The sequence below is a fragment of the Chiroxiphia lanceolata genome, chromosome 3 (genome assembly GCF_009829145.1).
Source record: "Chiroxiphia lanceolata isolate bChiLan1 chromosome 3, bChiLan1.pri, whole genome shotgun sequence".
Classification (NCBI taxonomy): domain Eukaryota; kingdom Metazoa; phylum Chordata; class Aves; order Passeriformes; family Pipridae; genus Chiroxiphia; species Chiroxiphia lanceolata.
In genome coordinates this window covers 58041735-58063648 of record NC_045639.1, presented here as the reverse complement: position 1 = coordinate 58063648, position 21914 = coordinate 58041735, and the positions used below count along the sequence as shown (strand labels likewise).

Below are 21914 nucleotides of genomic sequence, written 5' to 3'. Positions count from 1 at the left end.
ATTAACAGCACATACTGAAGAAAGATAAAACCTTCACTTTCATAATGTATCTTTAAAAAAATAAAATCAGAATATAACGTACTTGCAGATTACTATTCTGCAACCCCTTGCATCATTAGATTAATTAGAAAGTGAAAGTACAAAGGAAAAACACTACATGCATCCCACTAGAGACAGAGTTTGCCATTTATAATTTTTAATTGGAAAGCCATTTAAAAGGACTATTTCTGGAAATATGAAGAGCGAGGTGCTTACCTATTTCATCCATTATATTCAGTACTGAACACTCATTTGCACTGCAGAGGTCTACTGTGAATCCATAGCATGATCCATATCACCCCTTATGCATGGCTTCAGTCTCTCAGCCTACATTTAAAAAATTCAGGCCAGCAATTTTGTAAACCTGAAGTAGAAAGGAGGTGGCGTCACGGAAGGAAAGGTGCAGTTTCAGGAATTGTCGAGAATGCATGCCATCAAGATATCCTTTTGAGGTCAAAACTGACCCACTCTCACCATTTCTGGCCCAACACCTAATCAAAATGGAGTTTTTCACATCCACAGCATCATGAGATTATATGCAAAGACAGGGAGGGGGGAGAAGTCTGCCAAGCCCTTCCCCATGCTCTGCGTCAATAGATTTGGGCTTAGCCTCTGTTAAGCAGCTCAAACCACCGGTTATTGGTGCTGGCAGCTGTCTACCACACTGCCCCATTTCCTACTTCAAAACACACTGCCTGGGAAGGAAGCCTTGGTCAGTCATCTCCAACCTGCCTCCAAATAAAATAGAAAAGTCAAACAGTGGAGCCTCCATGTTTGCCTTGAACAGTCCTTTAATAGTCTAAAGTACACCCGCACCCCCTTTTTCAAACGGCTTAGTGAAAAGATCAGGTACAGTAATATTAAAAAATCCAACATGTATTTCAAGATCAAAAACTAAATTGAGATGGGGCCTTGATTTTAATGAAGAATTTTTGCATGTGTACATAAGCAGATTGTTTAATCAAGATTTTAGTATTGAGTATAATGTTTGACATTTTAACATTTCTTGGGCATCAGGTAATTCTTGATGTGTTTCTGTTGGCTAGATAACAAATCAGCCTTTTCAACAACAATAGACCAGTCATTGACACCGACATCTTGCTCAATATTATGGCAAATCAGTTACTAGCAATTTAACAGCAACTGCTATATGACTTCCCTCATCCTCCAAAAAAAAAAAAAATACTAACAGAGCATCAAACCAGATTTTAAGAAATATCTGTGCTACAGTGCCACCTTTTCTATGTCATGTTTTACTTTACACTGCAAGATATAAAACACATCTATATAATATGACCAAATATAATTCTCCCCTGAAATTCCCTCATTACACATTTTTTTACAAAATAATTAAAATTGGATTTGTCACACCAACAAAATCATGCTATCATTATACCTACCATTTCAATATCAGCACCTTATAAACACACTGGTTTCTACACTAATCATTTGCTAAGCCATAACAAGTACTGTACTCATGTGTCAGAAGGGCTTCTCCCACCCATTCTGCATGCTGGCCAATCCACACGAGCTTAAAAAGGCCCACAGAAGTCAAAGCTCTCTCATGTCACCAGCGTCAAACCAGGGCTGCAATGTGATAAAAGCAGCCATGTGGCTATGATATAACCAGGGAGCCTGGGAGAGTGGGATTAAGCATGTGGTCTTGTCAGAGCCTTCCCATACATCCACAGCAATGACATGTTCAGGAGCACTAACACCATTTAGCCTCTCACAACTTGGATCTACATATTTAGATGAAAACATTCCTATTGTCCACTCTTTTTAGCACTCCTTTATTCAAGTTGTTGGTTCTGATGCAAACATTCTCCTTCGGTCCCACAACTGGAACAACTGAACTCAAATTTTTGCTGGAGAACTGGCTACCCTACCATAAGAAACAGTAACTAAGGCTCTAGAGCTGTTCCTGTGAAAAACTGTGAGCCTGAAGCAGCAAGGTTTTATGGAATATTAGGGAGGTAAATTGCTAAACACTATGTAGTTTGAGTTGAAAACTCCAAACAGAGTGTAAGTATTAGTTATCTTTGATTATGAATACTAAAGATTAATTATAATTAATTTTATTATCCTTGTTCAGATGATGAGCAGGTAAATTTCTCTGCAAGTGGTCCCCTTGAGGAACAGCACAAGAAGTAAAAGTGCACAAACAAAAACAAAACCAAGCTCATTCAGAACATGTCCATAAACACCCCATGGATACTAACAGTAAAACAGAATTAAAAACCTACGGAGAGAACAGGTTAAATTAACAACACTCCTCCCCACCCAGTGCTTCTAAAAGCAGTGTTTGTATATTCAGATACATTCACACAGAAGTTCAGATCACATGGCCTGAGGAGGTAAAAGCTATTCTATCACTGACATGCAGGGTAAATTAACTTGCTAATTTGCTTTCTAATGCATGGTTCACTGAGCATACAATTACATAAAAATGGAAAATAAAAACTCATGCAGTCAAGCATATTAAATTTGTATGAGCTGAAACATTATATAGAGCTTTTTTTAAAAATTCTGATACATACGTATACTTTTTTGTAAACCCGACCACATTATTCACTTTTAAATCAGTCACATGCACAGCAGTGAGCATATGCCATCCTTCTCTAGCACTGCCAGACAAAAGCTACGTCGCCAAAAATAGCCACAGAGTGTGCTAGAGTTGCTGCAGAATGCCCTAGATACATTTAGGCCATAAAGATTGAGCAGCATTAATGCAAGGAAAGGTTAGGCAGTAAGGTTCATAACAGGCCAGGGCTGAAAACAGGGAGGAAGATGAATTTCCATCCTTGAAGCTAATTTTTAATAAATGTTATTTTAGCTCAGTTTAAAAGGGAGAGTTAAAAGGGAGAGAAAGCTGTTTCCATGCAGAGCGGGAATGCATGTGCATATACACAAATCATCACAGAAGAGTGCATTAAAATACTTGGTAGAGGCTTTCTATGAAAAGGTCAGCCAAAGAAAAAGGTGCTCTTTTTTGTTTTTTTAAGAAAAGAAATATATAGAGTTGACTGCACAAGGGTACCATCCCAGGCTCTGGTAGATGTTTCTGAATTGTCTTTAAATATGATTTATTCCTACACTTCTTTTTCTGAAAATAATAGGAAAATCTAATAGTTGGTATTTTTTCTAGATCATGTAAAATCCTGTAAGTTGGAAGAGCTAAACAAGTAAAGATCAGTGTGCTAAGTGTTTAGGTCAGTTTGTTCAACACGGAGCTTGCTGACAACAAATGGGGTCTCCCTGTCTGTCTCAAAGGAGAAAAAGGAGCTTAGCTCAGGAGTTAGCGGGGCTCATCAACAGCACTTTAAACTAGATTTGAAGGGGGACACAGACATAGCCAGGCTCAACAGAGATAAGGTGTAGGAAAGGGAGGACTACAGCAACCACTCTAGTAGCAAAAGGAGGTTTAATAGGGAATACCTCGAGCAAGCACAAGCAGCCAAAGACATAACCACAAGACAGGACTGTGGGGCATCCCTTTGCATCCCCACTGAGATACTGACACAATCAAATACTTCTATGAAGTGCCTCTACCCCAGTATGGGGAACAAACAGGACGAACTAGACATCTGTGTGCAGTCACAGGGCTTTGACCTCACCGCAATTATCGAGATGCGATGGGATAACTCATGTGACTGGAATGTTGTCATGAAGGGCTACACACTGCTCAGGAGAGATAGACCAGGAAGCCACAGTGGTGGAGTTGCCCTTTATGTGAGGTAACACTAGGCATGTATTGAATTCTGTCTTAGGGTGGATGATAAGCGAGTGGAGAGCTTATGGGTTAGTATAAAAGGGCAGACTAGTAAGGGTGACATTCTTGCAGGTGTTTGCTACAGGCCACCTGACCAGGAGGAGGAAGCAGATGAGGCCTTCTACAGGCAGCTAAAACTACCCTGTCATCTGCTAGAGAAGCTACACAGCAAAGCACAGAGTAACAGTCCAGGAGCTTCCTGGAAAGCATTGATGAAAACTTCTTGCCACAGGTAGTGGAGGATCCCACAAGGAATGGTGTGCTGCTTGGCCTTATACTAACAAATGGGGAAGGCCCTGTTGTAGATGTGAAGGTCGGAGACAACCTTGGCTACAGTGACCATGAGATTGTGGAGTTCAGTACTGGGCAAGGAGGAAGCAGGGTAGGAAGTAAGATTACAACCATGGACTGCAGGAGGCTAACTTTAGCCTCTTCAGCAATCTTCTTTGAAGAATCCCATGGGAACTGGCCCTGCAGGGAAGAGGATCCAAGGTCACTTCCGCCAGGCTCAAGAATGATGCATTCCAATGAGTAAGAAGTCATGCCAATGGGGGCAAGACACCCACGTGGATGAATAAAGAACTGTCATTACACAAGCGCAAGCAGGTGTGATCAGAGTCATCTTCATAAACTTCAGCCATTTCATTTCAACAAATTTTTGGTGAGCTGGGACAGTGACAAGCATATGTTTCTCAGTCAAATACTGAGTATGACAAGAGCTAATCTCTGCAGTGAAGAGGACAGCGTTCTGTCTTTCTAATCCTATCCTCCAAGTTACCTCTGAGGAGGAAAGCTCTGTCTGACTGAAGAGATCATTGCCTATATCAACTGACCGAGACAAAATGGATTTCCCCAGATTAGCAGAGGATTGCCCTACACTGGCAGGCAAGGCTTCACCTTTAGGTAGATGAGCAGTAGGAAGACAAGATGCATCTCTACCCATACCCTGCACCCTAACTGACTTGACTCTCCAGGTGGGCCTTGTTACATTGCCTGTGAACCACCTATTGCTCTTCCCTTATGCCTATAAATGTCTCCATAATAAAGTAGCCCATCAGTTGTTTATCATACAGGTACAGATTTATTCAATTTTTTTCCTATTCTTTACCTATCAAAATAAGAATAAGAAAATAACAAAATAAGAATTGCTTTCTTTCTGGTAAACAGGAAGCAATCACATTTATGGGGCTGAAGAGTCTCCTAGCAAGACATATGCTTCCACTGCAGATTCGATGTCCTCATGAAATTATTTCAGTACATTAACAGAAAAAGCTTCTGAAAATCTGAACAAGCAGTCACTTCCTTCCTCCCCAGCAGTAATAATACAACCTGATTTTTTTTTCTGTAGAAGCCAGTATTCACTGTGCCATGAGAACAAGCAGAAGTCAGGGCTCCTTCACTGTTCTGTTGGCTTTGCTCCCGGCCCACTGTGTGAGCTCTGTCCTTCCAATTGCACACACAAGGAGACGCCCTCACACTCTAGCGCTAGCATTTAAACATCAAAGAGAACAATTAAACAAAAGCATTGGTACTGAGAGCAGATCTCATGTTGAAAACACTCCCCCAACTCCAAAGAGCATTTGCTGAAAACAGCTAAGTGCAATAGCTTAAGACCAAGACCAATATAAAGATCCCCTCTGCCCCTTTCGAAAGTTCAGTCACTTCCATGGCTGTCCTGAAACAATCTGTGTAAGGCAAAGTATAGCCAGAAAGAGAGGACAGGGTAGGTAACTGGATACCAGAAGTGCTCTGCGGTTCCCATTCCAGGAAGAAGAAAGAAATATACATCTCTCTTCAAGTCCTCATGAGCCATTGGTAAGGAACAATGACTGTACATGACCCAGATAGTCCACCAAGACATTTCATTAGATGCTGAAGAAAGCCTTCTTTCTGCCCAACAATGTGATCCAAAATGTGCAGCTTAATTTTTATTTTTTACCCATAATTAATTACACATTTGATTACACAGTTTAAACAAAGAAACTTTCTTCAACTATGCTGTTATGAGCCTTAGGATACTGATTTTGTTTCACGTATTTCTAAGAGTAGTTTATATCACTGTACACATTTAGACTTCAGTTAGGCCTATATCCACAGAATTCTTTTTTTTTTGAATTTTTTTAAAATCAGCTAATTTGATTAATAATATGGTTATGAGGTAATTTACTTGAGTGTGAGATTTGCTTCCCTTGTACCCAGTGTCCTAGAAGAGGAGAGAACTTAAGAGTAATTCCACACATTTATGTGTGGAATTTAAGCAATTATGTGTGATTTAAGCAATGATGTGTGATATTCTCTTCAGTAGGAGGCTGTCAGGAGAGTCATGGCTTCCACTGTTGAGCAAAAATAGGCAAGTTTCAGTCACAAGTAGTTAGCATTAAGCAGCAGTATATGTAGGTTTCCTTAAGAAGAAAACAGAGGTAGAATCCAGAAGCTTGAAGTGCCATAATTTGCAGTTGTGTCAAAAAAGGAAATTATTTATGTTTATTGCTATCATTTTGGAGCTCCAACAAATGCAGGCTACAGCAGACGAAGTTGGTTTCCCTAGGATTTTATTACTGGAAAGACATGGGAATTTCAGCTAACAGTTCTAGGGTAGGCCATTTTCCTCAGGAAGTGCACACCTTTTCCAAAATAATCTTTTAGTGTAGTGTCAAAGTGCTACACATGTAACTGCTGTACAGTATTCGTGCTACGCAGGTACCCTTTAGAAACAATACCCATTCACTTTTGTTGTAAGCACATCTGCATTTACAAGTGACTACACACCTACACATCTCTTCTGTGAGAACAGCCAGGAATTGCACCTTTGCATGCTGGTGCACCTTTTCTCCCAGATATTTATTTCCCCCTTTCTCCTAGCAAACAAAATGCTGTGGAAGGAACAGTCTCTTCTGCATTTAGTTAAGCTGTATGTTTGGCAGCTCTTTGAAGAAACGGCTCAGGACAAAGGAATTTGGTGAACAGATTTAAAAACCAGAGCCACACTATCAAACACAGCCTATGTGTTTGAACAGTGAATACAGCCTGAATAACTGTGTAGCAGTTAAGTATCTGATTCAGTGGCAGAGTAGGAAGCCTCATTACTCCCCAAAGTGTTACTTGAGGCAGTTTCTAGACTGCAGCCAAACTCTACTCTTAAAGCAGCAGCCTCATTAGCACGTTAAAGTACTCGCCAAAAAAAAAAACAACCACAAACCAAAAACAAACTCAAACCCAAAAAAGAAACAAACAAAACAAAACAAAGAAACGCCAAAACAACTTCCCCCCACAAAACCAAAACCAACAAAAAATCCCCCAAACCCACCAAAAAACCCCACCCCAAAAACCCGAAAAAAGCCTCTCAAGGTAGTCAATAATTTTTGGGACCAGTTCACTGTTAAATAACGCAGACTTCAGAGACCACACATGAAAGAATTGAGTGTACCACTTTACTTTTTTTGTGATACTCTCTCTGAGGCACAGGCATCAGTACAGTCACTTCTAGCTTTTGTGTTGCAAAGTGCTGACTTTATACATAATGGATGACATCCACAATCCATCATTTTAGTATTTCTGTCTCCCTCCCTCTCTGCATCATGATGCATCGCTTGCAATAAAATAAATGCAGTATAGTTGAATCCAGTGCCAGGTCCGCACAGCATAAGCAGTGCAGCAAATTGATGGTATGGATGCAAAACAATCCGGACATTTACTGCCAAGAGCATAAGAACAAACCCAAGGAATCTGGACCCAGTCCAACACAGTCTCTCCAGTTCTCGTAAACGTTGCTTTCATCTTTGGGAAATGGTGAAGCACGAGTCAGATGAGCTGGTGGTACACAAATAGACACTACTCCAAGTAAACAGACAGTGCAAGCTTCTGGGAAGTTCAAGTAAACATTTCAATAAAGCAATATGAAGTGTGAAAAAAACAAGATTTCAGGAACAAAAAATAGAATTAAAGTAGAAATAACTCTTCTTCATAACGCCTCTCTTCCCTGTGCCTGACACTGTTGACCTATCTTCCCATCAAATCCTATGGAGCCCTGTTCTCTGATGAGTAGCAGGCTGGGTACTTCAGGACTGAAGCCCTTTGTTTTTCCATACAAATAATACCAGGCTGTGCTGGAGCAGCATTGCCTGCAGTTCTGCCAGCATGCTTCAGCCCTGACTGAGGGGAGAGATGATTCAAACCATTTTATAAGTGTCCTGCTCTAAACTCTATTTCTGCAAGCTGCCTAATGGTCTACTAAATCCCCACTTGCCAAGAAAAGGTTTTTAAAAAGTAACTACTCCACTGCAAAATTATAAAACTTTTTATAGCTATATTTTGAGACATGACTGAATGTGATAGCAGGATGTACAGACACACCATTAATTCAGAAGATAAACAGATCTGGGATTCAAAGGCCGATGAGAAACTTGCACCAATTTTTTCAAGGCAGCTTGAGGTACTACAGCTATACCTGACCTTGGAAGCTTTCTCATTCTTTGAAATCAATTTGAAATCAATCTTTCAAGCAAGAATTAGACACTAATTGTTTACACACAAAACGTGGTTCAGCTCAATAAAGTCAGAGAGATCCAGACAGGGCAATAAGTGCTTTCAGTTCGTTACCAAGAGAAAAAGATAAGTGTTTTGAGCCTGGTCAGATTCACTACTTTATCAATTTCCTTTGCTCCAGAAGAATTACAACAAGGACAAAGTTGTCCCAGCCCTTTTAGAGGTATTGCACAAGTCTAAGCATGCATCTTCTTGCCAGACATCTTGAACATTCCACACACATAGCACCTCTTCTTAGGACAAACTCAGATCTGCACTACCCATGAGTTACAACTACTTAGGACAGAATTACAGTTGTGTAAAACATTTGCAGCTCTGGAAAGAGTAAACTATTCAGTTGCAACTATCCCATACAATATTTTAAATACCTCAAGGTCAGTAAGCCTTACTTTTAGCTCATACGCTTTTTTAATTCTTAGTTTCAACTCCTATTCAGAGAGGGCTTCATTAAAAGACCTTTGAAAGAGGCTTTAAAAACTATGGGAAAGGAGCACACATGAAGTCTAGCTTTTCAGCGCTGATAAACAGAAGTACTTAAGTCCTTTAACAGGTGGGCTATTAAAGGACTCCAACTGATACCATGGGTCATCTTTCCAGTTGTGACAGCTGATTAGAAAATTCAGTGTCCATGTACTTGTAGAATTAACTACAGTAGCAATAGCCTAGCAGGGTTTTTTCCCCACTCCCTTAGAAGGAAAGCACTTAAAAGAACAAGAAGAGGATCTAGAACCATTATCTGCAAGGTTTGTGTTTCATTCTGCCAAAGCCTGTGATGCAATCAATAGTGTAACCTCTTCCCGCACTCCAGATGGCATTAATAATCTGCCTACGTCTGTATTTGTTTATAGATCTTAGGAGGAAAAATGGCACCCCGTGTCCCCCATAGATAAGTGTTCTTACTTTGTTTGCCTGCCAGAATGGTTTGCTGAGTATCCCCAGGTAATCTCCACTGCCATCGGCTTGGCCACCAGCACCTCAGCACACACAGCTTTCGGCTCTACTGGCACACGAAGGGCAGGGCTCAGTGCACCACATGCTATGCAAGAGGCCCATTAAAACAGTCCTACTCTGCAAGCAGCAGTGTCTGAGCAGCTCTGACCAGCTACAACCCATGCTAGCCCGGCCCAACCAGGTCACAGAGTACAGCACCGGGTAACAGCAGAAAAGGCACAACTGCCAATTAACATAAGCCTCAACGCTTCGCTTACTCAGCAGTGAGTTGTATTCGACACAAATTAGCTTCTCTTTCAAGTACAAAGTCCCAATTAATCTTGAAGGCATGCAGGACACCAACAGACCCCTGATTTTCCTAACTTTATTTTTCTCCCTTTAAAAACCAAAGCATGAAACATAATCCAACATTGCACTACTTTACAGCAGCAAAAAAATAAAGGTACTTGGAACGTGGCTTTAGCATTTATAATTGCACAGCAGTGTGTTATATAACAGGAAAACCAGATCTCATTGGATTTTCCCATTTAAAGGTCCCAGAGTGCAATAGAGAGCAAAGGTTTAAGGATATGAGCACAGTGATTTCACAACATCTTTTAATACCTGCAAGTAGCAAAGTCTTCTCCAACGTGTGCAGGCAAAACATTTTGTTAAAAAAAAAAAAGTTACATAGACCTCACAAACATATATATGTTATACTATATATTAAATCCTTATGGAGTATAAATTAGAACAACATTAAGTATACAGAACATGCAAGCAAAAGGTCAATCAAGTACGTTTCACAAAAGAAAGGGAGAAAACCCTGTGCAGAGAATAGGAAGTAGGTGCACTGTTGCTCAGTCACAAGTAATTAGAGCCTCTTTGGCTGGCTGTTTTTCCACAGAATAATATTCAATAATCCTTACACAGCATGAATTATTTGAGTCAGATGGGAAAGCTCTCATTATAATCACTATTGTCGGGATGTTCTGCAAAAACAAGTTCCCCCTCCCCAGAGAGGGAAACAGATACCATACTTGTAAATGTTACTAGACATTGTATTTTTTCTGTAAGTCACAAGAATTTTCATGTGAAAAGGCAGTCTTTGCAACACACATCTCAGAATGACCATCAATAACTGGTTGTCCAATAGCCAGTCTCAGAAGACATTTGCCTTAATATTAAAAAACAAGCCTTCCTCAATTGAAGAGTATGCCTCTGTATTTATAAATACACGGTCATGCCTTCCGGAGAGAAACTTTTTATGAGGGCATGCAGTGACAGGACCAGGGGAATTAGCTTCAAATTGAAAGAGAGTAAGTTTAGATTAGATGTTTGAAGGAAATTGCTCACTGTGAGGGTGATGAGGCGCTGGAACAGGTTGCCCAGAGAAGTTGTGGACATCCATCCCCAGAAGTGTTCAAGGCCACATTGGATGGGCCCTGAGCAACCCGGTCTAGTGAGTGGCATCCCTGCCCACAGGGAGGTTGGAACTATATGATCTTTAAGGTCCCTTCCAACTGAAGCCATTCTATGATTCTCTTGACTTTCGTGAGTCTCTCTCACTCCCAGCCTCCTATCTTGGTGTACTTTCACACTACTCCAGTCTACCAAACTGAGCTCAGGCTGGATATTCTTTGAAGGGAAATGGTTGAGAAAGAGGAAGGTAAGTCTTTTTTAAAAAAGTAGATGTCTCCCCCTCCTCCCAGACACACATTAGAACAGGTTCTGTAACCATGGAGAAAAATTCAAAATCTTACTTTGAATTATAGCTGTTGGATCCTGCTTACTTCACAGAACATCCCATTTATTAGCATGCAGTAACTGTACCAACCCAGTTTGTTATAAACATCTTGGCTCATTTTAAGAACTGATAAAACAGATGTTACTAACATTACAAACACAAAAGTGAGCCCTCTCATCAAGTTGCTCCCTATCTTGTTTCTTTCTAAGCTATGTTAGCTCACATCATTTCAAGAGCAGAGGTCTGCTTATGTGACTCACTGGATGCAGTGTTTCAAACCACACCCCCAGGAGCCACAAAAAGGGCAAAACACAAGAGTGATTGGTAAGCAGGAGGGTAACCTCTCTGTCTAACAGAGACGCCTTTCTGAAAGCTTCCGGGAACTTAAGTCAAGTTTACAAACCCAGATTGCTGTTTCCCCTACTTAAAAAGCAAAGCAAAGCAAAGCAAAACAAAAACAACCACTCCCTCAAAACAAACAAACAAACAAAACCAAAAACAACCCAAACCAAACAGAAAAACACCACCACCCAACCCCCTCGCCAGAAACAAAGAATGCCAATCACATCTTAAAGTACCTCTGCCCAAGAACGCCACTGAAAGCTGGCCTGCAGACTTCCACATCAGGAAACCTTCTTGCCTTGATTTATAGGGGGAAAAAAAAAAAAGCTACAGTCCCACCATCTGGGACTAGATTAGTGATAAGAGCTTGCTACTGGCAATTATCTTGATATTTTCAAAAAGAAATCCTAGGACAAGTTTAAGAACACTCCAAAATCAGAGTCTGGAGTATCAAGAGAAGGACCATAACAGCAGCACTTCCTCAAAGAGTAAGCTACATCTTCACTGAGATAATAGTTCCCTTAAAGGAAACAGCTAGTAGTAGCAAAACAGACTGAACTTCTGTTTACAGACGAGCAATAGCAGGGCCTGTTTGCAGAGCTAAGATGAACATAAATCACCTCCACAAACCTTGGGGTCAGGAGCCTATTCAGAACTCCAACACATCGTAATCATGGAGATGCTGTCATCACTTCTCAGGAAGGGAAGAATCAAACCATCATACTGTCATCTTAAATATTTCAATCTAGGAACATTGCTCATTATGCAAATGCCACAAACAGGATGGCGACTAAACAAAATCCTAACAGAAAAGAGAGGCATCTATAAGCGTCACTGTGGTGTGAGTAGCACAGTCTGCACTGTACAGCTTTCCTGAATCAGTTATTGACTACAAAGATTTAAGTTAAACACACTGTAGTGAAAAGCCAGGCTACTCTGCATACAGCCTTCAGTGACACTGAGCATCTGAGATACAGTATACAGCAGCAATTCAGGTAACTCACAGGGACGGTGAGGCTCACAGAAACTCCCTGGACACAAACTATGACAGTTGTGTTTCTTAACCTTGAGAATAGCCTGGTGAAGAAAAATACAGGCACAAAAGTGTATATATACATTATGGAATAATTCAGAAAAAGCAGATTGGAAGTGTAAGAACATACCAAAACACTGATAGCCAAGGCACAACAAGCACAAATTGCTTGGTCTGCAGCCTGGTTTTATTGCCAATACCTCAACTCAGCAGCTGGTTGTTGCTGTCCTTTTCTGTTTTACAGATGGCAACTGCCATCTGCTTTTTTCTTTACCTCTTATTTTGCAGTTCAAACTGCAAGTAAACACACCACTAACAAAGTTAAATCGCTATAGAAGGCTGTGTTTTTAAAAAAACAACAGGACAAAACCTACTTTTTCCTTCCTTTGCTGCAGGGAATAAGAGAGTGAGGTAAACATGTTTTCATTTTTCTAGTGAGAGGGAATGCACATGAAATGTGAAAGTCGCATTGTCTAGAATTTGTATGGACTGCATCTCCAAGATGGGGTGCACATTCCTCAGTGAAAGCACTGTTACAATTAAGAAGGAATGACAGGCAAGAAGATTCAGCAGTTTGTTTCCCATCACACCGCCTCTGCTGGACTCAGAAGTATAAGCCAAACTCCACTGTGGAAACTCTACTGACATGATACCTCTGTGTCTTCAAAAACAGCTCAGACATGTTTGATGTGATTCATGGTGTCCTAGTATACAAGCCAAAATTTAGCACTGTAATTTTCATCAGTGCATTTAGTCAGCATGCACGTAATGAGGAAACTAACTTTGAAAAAAGGAAAAAACCAAAGCTAGAACTGGCTGTGTAAAAGAATGACTTCTCGTGTCAAGGGCGGGTAACTGGATAAACCTGCATTTCCAAAACAGCTTTCTGAAAAGCTTTCTGAAACAGAATTGAGAAACAAGATAGCTTTGTACACTAAGATACAACAGTATGAATCAAGTTCTGTCAGCAGTTCTATAATAAGCCTTGCCTGTGCAGGAGTTTAAAATGAAGATGAAAAATATCTGGAATTCAAGAATGAAAAAAAAAACAAGCCACTTCAGCACAGTTAACAATACGTTTTAGGGTACTATGAGATTTTAGGTCCAGGATCTTTCATTGGACTTTCAACTAGTCAGACTGCCTCTGCCTAAAACATCAGCACTACAATCATACTTCCAGCAATTAAATCAGAACTCCGGCATCCTACAGAAAAGTTAATTTTGAAAGTGTTGCTTCCTCACTCCTTCTCCTTATTGTCTCCCAGCAGAAACATGATAAAAATTCTTCTTAATGTATCCTCAGATCTTTCAGGGAGCATCCCTGTTCTTGATACAGAAAGCAGTTTTTCAGCACAGCATACCATGCAATAGGAGGCGGCCATGGCACTAGGTTGCAGCAAAGCTCCTCTGAAGACAAAACTCCACCAGCTGGAGTATTTCCTGGCTGCAGGGGTCTGTAGTGGCACCAGCCTCTTTATACGACCCTCCACTGCTAAACAAAAAGACAGCAGCAGATCATAGAAAAGATCTGTGAGTGTTGTGCCTGGTATACCAGACAGTTGGTCCTACATCAGCTTCAGATATAAGAGGAAGACCCAGAAGAGCACAGACTTTGAAAATAAATAAATAAACAAACAAATAAACCTCCATATGAAGGACTAGGCCACTTAGTAGGCACAACTGGAGGTTCAGACTGTAGTGGTATTAAACAAGAGAAATAAAGACTGATGAGGTGGCCAGCAACCAAACTACAAATTCAGTCTCCAAGTACATCAAGTCCCTTCTGGGATCTCCAGTACCCTGACCATTTCTCCTGGGTTGTTGAGGTTTTTGGATAACTCAGAACAAGAGGCAAAGAGTCAGTTTGCCAAGGAGTTGACTGTAAATCTAGCCTCCAACACACACTGTTGAAGATCACTTACTGAGATGAGGGACCAGTTGTGAATCCACAAGTATGACTTCTAACAGGAAACCCCTGCATTCCCTGAAGCCAGCAGTATAGACACTAGCACCAGAAAAGAAAGAGTGCTTCAGTTAACTGAATTTTTATTCCTAAATGACAGGCATCAACTGGAAGATTTCTGTGATTTGGAATCTCTGCTCCTTGCCACATTTTACAGTCTCAGCAGATACCTGTGCTTGATTTGCGCCAACTTGTAATTCCAAACCTAGTTTCCTCTTGTTGACAACTGCACAGATAAACTCTACAAATCAGACATAAACTAAAATCTGAAGAACTATAGCTAGTCCCTGAGAAAAACTATGTTTCCTCTTCGGATCGGAAGAGCTTCAACAGATTTGAAACAAGTAGATGATAATCTATTTCCCCACAATTAACAGAAGGGAACAAAAACTTCAATGAACTTTAACAGAGAATCTTGTGCCATTGAAGCTACAGAAGGCACTATTCTAACTCAAAACAACTAAAGAGTTCCCCAGCACAAACACACACAGAGTACACCTACAGGTCCGTGTCAGTACTGACAGAGCAGTACAGCTCTCCACTTGTACAGCCTGCCCCCAACCCCTTGTCTCCTCCACTAGTACAGGGGCACAACTACTTTCTGGAGAAACCTGCATCCAGGTTAAGCTGCAGTGACTTGCCTACTGGAAGTTTGTTTAATCTAGCCATAATCATCAAGTTAATCATTTAAAGGAAAAAGTGAAGCTAACATTCAAGTGCTTCTCCTCTGAAACTGCTAGTACAAAACCAGAATTTATACAATCTGCATGCTATCCCTAGTCATTCCTACCTTGGACTAAGCAGTTATGCTACATCTGTACATACAGATCACTAAGACGGGGTTTGGGACAATTTGGCTATTCAATGGCTGTCAGAGTCAAACCTATAAATCAATGAGTGTTTTGTGTAGAATTTGGTACATGTGACTCTAGTCCACTGAAAAAGAAAAGTATTTTACTTCAAGCAATAAGAAAGTCCAAGTGTTAGAATAGTCTCTAATTTAATTTCTGATGTTTCATCTGCATTTTTATTTGCTTATCAAACATTGCCCCATAGCCTCCTTCACCTTCATTATACAGATCTGATCCAGAGATATCAGTGTCTATTCATACCACACTTCAACTCAGTGTAGCTAAAACTCATATGTATGAGTTTCAAGCAGTGCTTGGCTGCAAAAACAGTGCACTATGAGATGCACTTTCAGTGAGTGAAGGTAGTTCATTAAAATAAAGCAAATTGCATCAATCATTGTGGCACTTGTTCTTCTGGCACATTACTGTTGTGGCCTATGGTTGTGTAGACTAGATTAAATAATACCTTAGTATGTCTCACAAAACAAATAAAAAACCCCACAACCACAAATCACTTCTGAGGAGACTTCTGATAATAATACACGACTATTTTGAGGCACTTTCATTTAGAACTCTCAATTCCCATATACCAGAAAATCAAGATCTCCAGTTGTAAAGTACAGACTGAATTTAAGGAAGCAGGAAAAAAATTAAAAAGGCACAAAAATTACTCTTATTAGGTAGATGAGTAACCAAAGAATGCACATATGTGAGTTTGGGCAGGAAGAAAAATTATGTACTCCCACTGATTGAGTTGAGCCCGATATTATGTAGAGCTCCATTGTCACTTGCTTATGGCCAGAAGCAATGCTCTAGGCCAGTACTCACTGATTTCTCTGGAGTTCAATATGACAAGCAAAAGGTTCTCTCTTAAAAATAAAGTCAGACTTTTACATACCTGGATTCAAAGCCAATTTAGGATACAGCAGTTTCTGAGCAAGCTTGAAAACAGCAGCAAGAGTGCTGAGACTCTTACCAAACCACAATCACAAAAATATCAGGGGATCTAACTGTAACATATTTCTTTTAAAAATACATGCTTAGCTATTGCCTCAATTTTCCACTGCAAAATAAAAACCCAGTACTACGCAGGCGTGTGCAATGCAGTACAATAGGGCACAGAAGTCCATTTCTTCTTGCTCTCAACTTATTCCAAAGGCCTGTTACTGTATAAACCCTTTCAAAAGAGTATTATTTGCGTATTTTCAGGGGAAAAAAGAATACAAGACCTCAGAGAATTTAAAGATTCTTGGAAAGATCTATCACTTTCCAGGTTTCTCTCCCTCCCATAGGAAATGATCATAAACTTACATTCCCTCTGCATGTATTTTCCACACTGTTAGAACTGTATACCAAATTCAAGGTTTTTAAAGTCGCAACTTTTACAGTGGTAATAGCAAATAAGGAAGAAACTCCACTGCTTGCTATCAATTTTCATGAGTGGTGTTTCTTATACAAAGCTTTCTTGAGAGTTATCCAAAATAAATTGAACTCCAATCTTTTTGCAACTTCAACAAGCATTCTGTCCTGCAAGTACAGTAGCCAAATACTACATCCTGTTCTCACATCTCTCTCTCTGTGCTGAACACTATGTTATCATTTAGATCTGGGTTGAAATAAACCTGTTTACTTAAAAAGTTACTTTGCAAAATTCAGTCTTTCCTTAAATGGGACTATCCCTCAGTTCACATGCCAAGTTAAACTGAATTTGCTTCAACAAGTAATTTAAAGACTGCCAACACTGTACTTTTTTTGACTTTTGCCATCGACATACTCAATGTCACGTATGCTCCCTGAGCACATGAATAAACCACAGGCTGTTTCCCCTTCAAAAAAGTCAACAAAACATCTGAACGCTATCCTCCAGAATCATCAGTGGAAGCCTCTTCTCATATAACTAAACTAGAAGTGTAAGATGATTCTTACCCAGCACAGATAAGCGCTGTCAGTAATCCCAGCACACACTTTGATGAACAGACTGTGTTACAACACAGGCCAAGTCCTCAGACCTGGGACTTTCACTTTGAAAGCCGGAGAGACTGAACAAATCAGATTTGCTCCACTGGTCTGCAGATATATTCCGTGCTATCCCCCAGACTTTCAGCATAGTCTCTTTGCTGTACTGATAGTAAATTACTTAATATTAGGATCTCTTTGTGTCATGATTACAAATGGGATGTTTCCTGCTACCTAGCACCTACAGCTATGAATGGAGAAACTCTACAAATGAGACAGCTTTGCAGTAGTTTTCTGAAAAAAAAACACAGCTTCCTTCTTTACCCCAAGAGCTGCAAAGTAGGCAATGAATACAGGGCTTTTCTAGGAATGTACCTTCCATATACTTTGAGAGTTGTTTTTAAACAAATGTCCAGAAAAATCACAGATACTTTTAGACCCCCTCTTCTCCTGGCCTTGGCTAGCAGAAAGAAAGAGGAAGTGCAGAGAAACACTAGAAGAGCTCACTGGAAGGTGCAGGATGACAAATCACAATGCCCAGGTTCTCAGCCCTGCCCCTTTACACAACCAGCACTGTAATGGGAATTGGTACCTTTCCTTCCTTCCACCTACTCTTTCTCCTCACTTTGCCTCAAATGCAGATGGGCAAGATAAGGCTACCGACTGTCATGAAAGCCTCCAGTACTTGATTTTGGTGAGCCAGTTCATCAGCCTTTGACAATTGCTCACTGTTCTGCCCCAAACAAACCGGAGGTCAGCCTAGTGACTAGCATCAAGAGGCATCATTGAGACAACCACCATCCCAGGCAGTTTTGCTGGTTTAAAGTGTGGTGGAAGCCAGAGACCAAGCTGTCATTCTGGATCCCGCCTGAAGCACAGACTCTGCAGCGTGGGATAAAATTACACTTCCACGCCCCATGCAATACCTGTTTTGTAAGTATCCAGTTTCAGTTTCCAGGACTATCAGTTTAATGCCCTTGAAGATGCCAAGTTCCCTTTTCTTTCAGGTATCTTAAGCTTGCATTTGGGTATAGACTCACAGCAACAAAACAACAACTGAACTAAAAGTTGGAAAATCTGAGTTTAAAAAGAAATATATATTTCCCTAATAGCTGCAAAACATGGAGACTAAGCACATAAACAGCTGTTAGAAGAAGTCTCCCTCAAGTCTCTGGAGGAATAAACCTTACATCTGAAATGAGCAGTACACACAAACATTACCATCCATGCAACAGTGGCAAAACCTGCTGGTGATCACTGACATCACTGCCATTCACCAAAAGACTGAAAAAAGCACTTCTCTTGTTTTCAAGATGACAAAGAATCAGTGTTACTGTTCAGAAAACTAGGGCATAAATGTCTAGCTTTGTATTAGCAATACCCACTCAACAGATTAGAGGTACACTCCCTTGATCAGTTTTAAATAAACAGGAAGGTGAAGGATTCCATTGTTAAGTCAGTTCAGACTTTTCACTGATTTGCTATAAATGTCATAACTATTTCAGTTATTAAGTATTCAAATCCATAATCCAGAAGCATGAGTATTACTTTTCTAGCCTCTTCAAAGGACAGTTTTAGAAACACATTATCAACAATCTGAGAAGGTCTTTCTCCTAAGAGGAAGGACAGGAGGAATCACCTAAAACTTTCATAGAATTGAATTTTAAGACTACATCCAAGGTGCACAAAATGAACAGGAGCAGAGGAAAGAAATCATGAGGCAAATTGAATTGTTTGTGCCTGAATTCAAAGAATGGCTGAGGCTGAAGTTCACACAGAGAGGACGGATACCTGTAATTAAACACTAGTTTACTCAGCCCTATCTTTGTGATTTACATACAGAACCATTTTCATACACTATGTTCAGTCACAGAAACAGTATTTGTTTTACAACGCAAGCTTTTAAGAAAATATTGAAGCTGTTAAGTGCATGGTTCTCTTCCTGTTTTGTCTGGTTTCTTTGAGGATATAGTTGCAGAACTGCTGGAAAGCTGGTAACTAAACCAAAAACTAATTCAAATGCAAATTAACCTTCTGTAAACCCACAAAAATTGTATCTGAAGAGGGTACTATGTAGTAGAATTCATTCCTGTATGTTTTAAAGGGAAAGGAGAACAGAGACTGTTAATGAAGGTAAAAAGGGATATTCAAAGTAATTTTTATTTGCATTCTTCTACTACACAACAACTGGATCTCAAGACCCTGCAATAACGGTGCCATACATACAAATAATAAAAATGCAGGCCTTGTCCCAAAGACAAGGCGAGGAAAGGAAGTTAAAATATTTGGTGAAAAAGCAGTGAATACAATTCACATCAAAGGAAAGGAAGTATCAGGAACACATGGCTACAAAGATCACTGCAGGCTTTTAATATCTGCAGACTGAAAAAAAAAAAAATCCTTAACATTGTCATTATTCGGTTGCACTGGAGGAACAAACTCATTGCCTACCAGATCTCTCCAATTATAATACAGACAGCCAAAACCAAGAAAAGGAATGGCCTATATCAAAATCAATTTACAGAAAACCTCACAAATGTCAGCCACTTTAAGATCCACATAAATATTTGTTTCCCGGATGACAAAAACGACTCTCATACAAAGTCTAATCAAGTCTTCAAGTATTCTGAGAAGACCTGGACTATGAAAATATTGGTTATTTTAAATCTTGTGATGATATTCAAATACCCTTAATGGAGGAAGGAACTTCTTTATTACTTTGGATCCATTAAAGGCTTCTTGGCTTTTAAACTGATGTACAAAGACAGATCCAGCATGATAACAGAAACTGCAGACGAAGACGACATAAAGCCCACCTCCCACAAAGATGACACTGACTTAGAATGTGCTAGAGAAGGGGGGGGGAAGGAACCTCTCAGCAGCTACAGGTGCTTGCTGAGTAAACAGGACAGGTAAAGAACTAAGAGCAAACACTGTAAAGTAGCAACAGAACAACAGACACTAAAGACTCAAGAAAGCCTCATATGGGTCCACCACACATTCAGAGCTGCACTGGAGTGACCTTACTTGGTACCAGGTAGGGAGAACACCACGCTGAGTACATGCATTCTCCATCACCAGGCACTCCAGCTCCAACCCACCTAATGACTAATAACACATTCAAATGTACAAATGTAGTTATTTATCCACATATATCGGTGTGTAAGTGGTGTTCTGTTCTAGAGACAGTATGAGCCACATTAAGTATTTACGAAACGAAAAGCAAATGAATATACTTCCAAAATATTTTGTACCGTTTCTTATATTATCTCTCACTAGGAGCAGTCAAGGTAAGCCACCAAATTTTTATCTTATTAAAACCACATGTATTTGTTTGCTGCCTGTGCTCCTGTGCACATTCATCTACTTACATTTCACAGCAACAAGAGAAAATAAAGGAATAATTGAAAATCAAATCTCAGTTAAAACAAAAGAGACAAAGGATAAGCATATCTGTATAACTGCTGCAAGTAGAAAAGAGAAGCCAAGTCAACAAGAACTTTTACCCTGGGAAACTATCAGTGCTATTGAACAAAACCAGGAAAATTATTGATTTTTAGCTTTATGGACTGTTGACTCTGGAAGTCATCCAGTGGGTGACAAAGGAAAGTAATATGCTTCTTAAAACATTAAAAACTCAATAACCTCACACTAGAGTTTGTATCTCCATTTTATATGGGCAGTTTCAAATACACAGAATAGCAGGTAACTATGTACACAAGACCCTGACACAACAGGCACATTAACAATGGCTAGCAATATATATTTTATCATGATGCTCAAATCCATTCCGAGGGAAAAAAAAGTACAAGCTGCAAACTGAAGAAAAAGAATAATCTTGTGCTCTGAATTTGTTTGTAAAAGCTACCAAGCTACCTTCTTCCTTCAGGAAAAGAAATCAGTTAGCTGTAAATTATTCAGCTCTAATAAATACACATAGTATAAATTTGCTATTTAAATGCTTTCTAGCCTCTCTTGTTACATGGTAGAACGGTAACATCTGAAATTTAAACCAGTGTCTTGAGGCTACAAACTAGCATTTGTTTTGTAAACAACTGATACAATTCATCCCCCTTCCCCAATAAGACCACAAAAAGGAGTGTTCATATAAATAGAATCACTTGATCACACAAAAAAGAATAAAAATTCCAGTCACAATTGTAAGTTGCAGGATCCATGAGGGAAACAGTAATTAGATGATATAAGATAGACAGTGGCTACATAGGTTTAACAGACCTGTTATAAATCAGTGGCTATTAGGATCCCTCTGACACCATCACTCACCTACCTTAAGCACCACAAATATTTTCCTTTAACAGTTACAATTTGTTAGGGTTTGTGTTTTCTCTTTGATTTGTTTTGGTTTGTTGTCATACTTACAAAAATCAGCATATTTGAACAATGTGTATTTTTCTATACTCTGCCAAAGGCTCACTGTCCCTCATGCACAGAAATGGAAGTATAGCCAGTTTTACATTGTCTTTGGCAAAGCTGTCTTCTAAAACAGGCTGGTATTACATTCTGTACTCTCCAAGCCTACAATCACCTTGGTTTTAATAGTTATTTGTCCAGAGCGCGAACAGAAATCAAAGTAAACATACAGAAATTCACCAGTGTATTTCTGATGCAGAATCCTTATCCCTACCAGAAGAAGTGGGGTTAATAACTAAAAGGTACTTTTTTCTTCATAGTCAAGGCAGCTGATTGCATAACAAGCCGGGGGATTTAAATACAGA

The 21914-nt window shown here is 39.8% G+C and overlaps 1 protein-coding gene across 13 annotated transcripts in view; it reads right to left on the bottom strand.

Annotated features, from left to right (window-relative positions):
* Positions 1-21914, bottom strand: part of MAP7 (microtubule associated protein 7) — a 115509-nt gene that overhangs the window by 78908 nt on the left and 14687 nt on the right. The window lies entirely within an intron of this gene.